This window comes from Pelmatolapia mariae, linkage group LG20 (genome assembly GCF_036321145.2).
Source record: "Pelmatolapia mariae isolate MD_Pm_ZW linkage group LG20, Pm_UMD_F_2, whole genome shotgun sequence".
Lineage (NCBI taxonomy): Eukaryota > Metazoa > Chordata > Actinopteri > Cichliformes > Cichlidae > Pelmatolapia > Pelmatolapia mariae.
This window is the reverse complement of record NC_086244.1, coordinates 43,401,359-43,407,358: the sequence shown is the minus strand read 5'-3', so window position 1 is coordinate 43,407,358 and position 6,000 is coordinate 43,401,359.

The following is a 6,000-nucleotide window of genomic DNA, read 5'->3' as shown; positions in this document are numbered from 1 at the left end:
AGTTCTCTCCTTTAATTTCTAGAAAGCCTTAAAGGAACAGAATTTCAATAAGGACAGATCATTGGAAGGAACTGCACATGATTTATTGATATACAGAATTCAGTTATGCTGTCTGGCGATTACATTCTGATAACCCATCCCAGTGGTGATAGGAGCCTACACCCCCAGAGTCTAGATGCTGAAAAGGAAAAGAACTGGAGGAACGAGAGGAAGCAGACAGCGCAGACACTGGTAGATGAAAAACTACACGTGTTAGCTCTGTATAAAGCACTGTAAATCAAGTACAGCACATCATTTAATGCTTCGAGCAAGAGTCGTACTTCCACAGTAGTGCTGAAACCCAGTCCAGTGAGGGATGACAGAGCAGTGACCAGCACAGCACGTAGAGGTGCTGGCCCAGATGGTGGCAGAGCTAGCCACCATGTACATGGAGCAGGTGGCAGTGCACTAGAAACAGCTCAACAGTTAGAGGACCAAGCAAGACCTGGTTCCTTGGTCTGGGTCCAACTGGGCCCCCACAAGGAGGGAGGCTCACATGGCAGAGCTGCTTGGACTGAAGCTGTTTGTGAAGGGGCTCTCTGCAGGTACAGTGGAGTGGGTCAGCTCCCACCAACTACCCGGACGCCGCCATTGGCTGAAGACCACCTGTCAGTATGGCTGAGGGAGTCGGCAGGGCAACCATGACCAGTGGTGTGGTGCAGACTGATCCCAGCTCCAAGGAGGAAGCTCCGGAGCTCCTCACCACTGTGGCTCAGCCGCTATCAGCCACAAACCCCGTTTTAGCCAAGCCATGCCTCTGACACTGTCCCTTGGCCCGGGAAAGACATACTGCATACTGTGAAGTTGTGAATACATGCTAGGCATTGGTGGACTGAGACCCTGGTCAACCAAGCCCTGATTCAGCTAGGGACATTGTTGGAGGCAGAGTGGGTGGAGATTAGGTGTGTGCATGAGGATTCTTATGACCCACGTCATGATTTTGTGTGTTGTCCTTGCTCCTCACACCTGAGGGTGGTGTTGTTCATTCTCTCTGTTTGTGCTTATGGAAGAGCCAGGTGGAGGCTGACCATTGTTGGAAGACTGAATTATGCCGGCTTTAAATTGTGACCCATCCGAACCGGCAGCCCCGCCTACTTCCTGCTTCCAAACAAGCTGTGCATTTAGCCCTGTGTCTTGTGGTGTGCTGTGTGAACAAGTTTACCTTTTGAAATTAATAAAATATCTGGTTGTTGTGAAACTGCAATCCTGTGGCAGCGTTTCCTTGGGAGCAGGGAGCGGGCACGTTATCCTTCCTTCTTTTTGTGTTTCCCCTAGGCCGGGGTGTAACAGGGATATACACAAATATCCCACAGTGCTGCTAGAAAAAAAATTTAAGGGCAAAACACATAGAGTCAAGGCTGCAATTGGCTTAGCGATGTGCGTCAATGGTGCGCGTCCTTCCAGCAGTCTCAGCTAGTGAACCAGCCGACCATTCCAAGCTCTTTTGCACTATTACTGTTAATGGAGGTCCCTTTGAGCGCACTGGCAGGGACCTTATCGGGCCATTTCACAGGCATGCATGGGGATATCACTTTGATTTAGTTCTGCTGGATTATGCAACACAATATCCTGAGGCAGTCCCCTTGCACTAGTTTTCCAAGTCGGCATTCCTAAAAAGATACTGACTGACCGGGTCTCTTAATTCATGTCTCGCACAATAAAGGCGCACCTGTCATAGACGCCCACATGACGTCCCAAGAAACTACCTAGTCCAAAGTTCAAATGTTGAACCTCATGTTGACGTCCATGTTGGGTCATGGTTGAACATCCAAATTGTGGACCTAGTTTGTACCTGGACCGAAGGACCAAGTACAGACGTGGTCTGCAAGTCTATCCAACGTCCAGTGTTTACGGCGGCCAAATTGAAAAGCTAAACATTCTGAATATGTCTATTTTTAGCATAATGAATAATTTTACTGTACTTTAAATATATGTTCATTGTAAACCTTTGTACTGTTATGGCAAATGTTAGTATTATGACCTTTGCGTAAAACAGTTATTCAGTGCAAAACCATTTTTCATATAACACGATTGTACTAGGAAACATGGTAGAACCTGAAAATTGTAGCAACTGCTTTATGCAAAACAGTTTCTGTACAGTTTCTCTTTGGTCTTGAAAACCTCCATGTTTGTGTCTTTGTACACATGAATTTCTTTTTATTTACTCAAATCTTTCCTTTGGGACTTTTTACACAAGAGTGTCTGACACTTTTCCTCGTAGACAACCTCAGGAATAGCAATGTACTACTCTCTGTTTTACAAGACCTTAGGAGTTTTTATTCAATGAATGAATACATCCCATTTGCAATAACTGCTGTTACAACGTCAGAGACACCTCTGATAACTAAAACCTGCACGGCCACACCGACAGCTCCGATAATCCAGTCATGGTTTTGCTGGTGGGTGGATCAGCATGGAGACCTGTGCTTGTGGTTCGGACTGAAGACTTGTTTAACTTTCAGTGGTTTTCTAAGCTGTTTGAGGAAGAAAGACGTGCATACATAAACAGACACACAGCAATGATTGTTCAGTTCAGGACTGAAATTCATTAAATTCATTTGATAAATGTGACAGTCACTTCATATAACAGGAGCTAGATGTTATAAACCCACAACCAAAGCCAAGAAACACCATGGCTCTTTCTTTCCCAATCCCCCTGCCAACCACACAGCACATGCAGACGTGATGGCATCCACTGAATACACCAAAGTTCAAAATGTTTCATGAAAGTGTCCCTCACAATGTGTGGTGCATTACTCTGTCCCTCCAGTTTCATCGTCTCATTGTTTGTTTTTTAATGAACAAACATTTTCCCCTCAGGCGCTTTAATCAAGTCTTCCTCCCTCAGTGTCGCTGTTATCCCAGATAAAGTGCCTGTTTCAGTGCTGTTACTGTCAGTCTCGTCTGAACTGAGCTGAAAACAAGCACCAAGGTAAAAAACTAAAAAACAAGCTTTTACAAACATACAGCTCCTTTCCCAGCAAGCATTGTGATGATGATGATGATGATGATGAAAAACTATGTTTGTTATGTTCTGTGCCCAGCTGTGAGGTCACTGTTTGCTGTCTGTTTTACAGTGAGCGCTCTCTTTTTATTTCTTCTTTATTTCACCAAATAAAACCCATTATTCAAAAAACTTTTAACTTTTCATAAAGTTCTTCTTCTGTAATGAAACGATTTACATGTGTTAGTTTTTGTGTTATTTGTTGTTGCCTTTGTTTATTTTGTTTGTTCTAATGTGTAACTTTACTTCATAACGCCTAAAAATTCAGCTTAAATTCTTGTTTTGTTAAATCTGATGAAAATTAACAACCTTTTCAGGTAATAGCATCTCTGCCATTTGTTGCAGGACATTGTCAGTCTGGCCTAATGTCAAATGTGCTGTCCTGTTACTTCTTATTATTCCGTCATGACTTAGGTTGATATGACAGGTTTGTTCTGTTATGTGAGATGACAGCAACATCAGTGTTACGCAGGCATGGCTAAGGTTGTTGCAAGTGACGCAGGAAGGGAACACTGATCATTTCACATCTCCCGACAAATGAAACAGCACCAAATATTTGAATCAGTCACGTCACCTCTGGTGTTTCGTAGTGAAGCCTCAGCGTCGTTGGTCATGTGATTACAAAGATCTGACATAAGCCCCGGCACAGTGAGACGAAACAAGCTTCAGAGTCTCAGTGTCAAACATCTCTAATGACGCCACGTGGACTGTAGCACGTTCCTCTTACTGCATCCACATTGTGTTGGCACGACGTTGATGTGTCGCTCAATTGTGCCATCTGCTGGTTGCAAAAAAATATTGCAGGCGACCCGACTCTGTTCATTCATTCTGACATCTGGACACCAAATGAGTGATAAGGCATTATGCATAAACAAGAATGATGTGCATCATTATATTTGTGTGTGCAGTGTATAATTTCATGGGGTTACAAACATCACAGTTGTGTGACTGCAGGTGTGGTCATCACATGACAGAAAGTGCTTTAAGTGCTCAAAGTGTTTGTTTTTAACCTCCTAGGACCTGCCGTCCACATATGTGGACATCACATTTTTGGTTATTTTGACCAAAATACTCAATTTTGCTCTACGTGGGCCTGATATCCACTTATGAGGACATTATACTGCTACTGTTCTATCAAAATTTTAAATGAATATCCTCATTTGTGGCTCTCATTTTTCTTAAAAACAAAAATAAGGTAAAAAAAAAAAAATCTGGTAATTCTTTGTTTTTACATTCATCGGGCCCCAATCAGCCCAAATATCAACGAGAAATTAAAAATGCATGTCGTGGAAGAGTTCGGGTCTTAGGAGGTTAAGACAGAAAGCACAGAATACAAAGAGAAAACTAAAAACCAGCTTATAGCAGGACTTCACACATACTGTAGTGTGCATCCATGTGGGTTTACTCGATATAAATACAGGCTCCATATTTATGCAAAGGTGTAAAGAAGGTTGGTTTTAGGAGTGATTTATGAGGTCAGACGCTGATGTTGGACAGTCGGGCTTGCATTCTCCACTCGAATTTATCCCAGAGGTGTTTTATCAGGTTAAGGTCTGAGTGGGTGAGTGAATACTTTTGGCAGTACAGTGTAAGTTTATGACATATTGTATCACAACTTTTTGGCAGCTGGGCAGACATACCAGTGTGTAATATTACAGAAAAACCAAGGTGAAAGAGAATCGACTGAACTGATTGTCCTGAATTCCCTTCTTTGTTTGTGGTGTGTGTTTGTATTCAGTAATTTATTATTTTTTTGGCCCATTGGTGTACCTAGAATAAAGTTGTGCAACACCACCTGTGCAACAGCAGTAGCATGTACAATTGGACTGCTAAATTAACTAGTCGGTCACTTGAAGGATTTTTCCTTTTTTACAATTGTCGTGTTGTAATCTGGTCAGCTGAGTTTGCTGTTTTACATTTTGAATTCTTGGCATGTGATTTAAAGATCAACCTGTGAGTGAATATGAAGGGAACTCATTTCTGAATCCAGTGTTCAGAGAATATCCTGCATATACTGAACTCTGTCAAACTGTTTGACATGCAAAATGACCTCAGCCTGTTTTTATCGCCCTCATGTGAACTGACCAGTGTCAAAGTCTTTACTCAGTAACAGTAAAGTATTACTCATTATTTTACTCTTTACTTTTAAAGTAATGCAGTATGTTCTTTACTATCACCAATGTGAGTCACAGATAACGTGTCTAACAGTCACATGTGCTTGCTCAGGCATTGTACAGTGAATGCAAACACCTTCTTTTGATCCATGATGCCATTAAAACCTTCACCTTCACTGAGTCGCCTGTAAGCTGTATTATATAATTTGACTGTCAGAGAACAGATTAATATTTCTCTGTGCATTTATGAATCTTCAGCTCATCGACCGAGCCATCATACACTGTGCACTGTCTCAGAAACCTGTTTGTACACAAACACGAGGTTCATGAAACATGACGTGTTTCTGTTGTAGCTGTGAAATCTCAGCCTCTCTTTGTGTACTGCTAGTGATTTAGTCCTTCTCACACCTTCCTCTTTCTATCAGCAATATAGTGATGCTATTAAAGTAGGTGCCGAATTAAAGAGAAGGAAAGAAATGATCCGGACTCCCGACTCACACTGAGTGAAGCTCAACTTCTTGGTGTGCTGGATGGTTGGGTCAGCTGTTAAAGGATGGATGCAAGTGCTGAGAAAAGTCACAGTGACAGAATAACAGTGGACTCATAATGAGACAAATCCAGCAGCCCAGGTGACAGCATTAAAAAAACTGGTTCTGCATTTCCAGGCAGATTGCAGCACAGCATGGATGCATGTATTTACCCTACTTACAGTACAGACTGTGCAGTAGCTGAACTGCTGTTTTTAGTGCAGAGTTAAAAACCTGTTTCCAAAAACACTTGGATGCCACGTAAAGTGTAAATAAACGCAGAATATGACTGTTGCTTATGACTGATTATATTTTA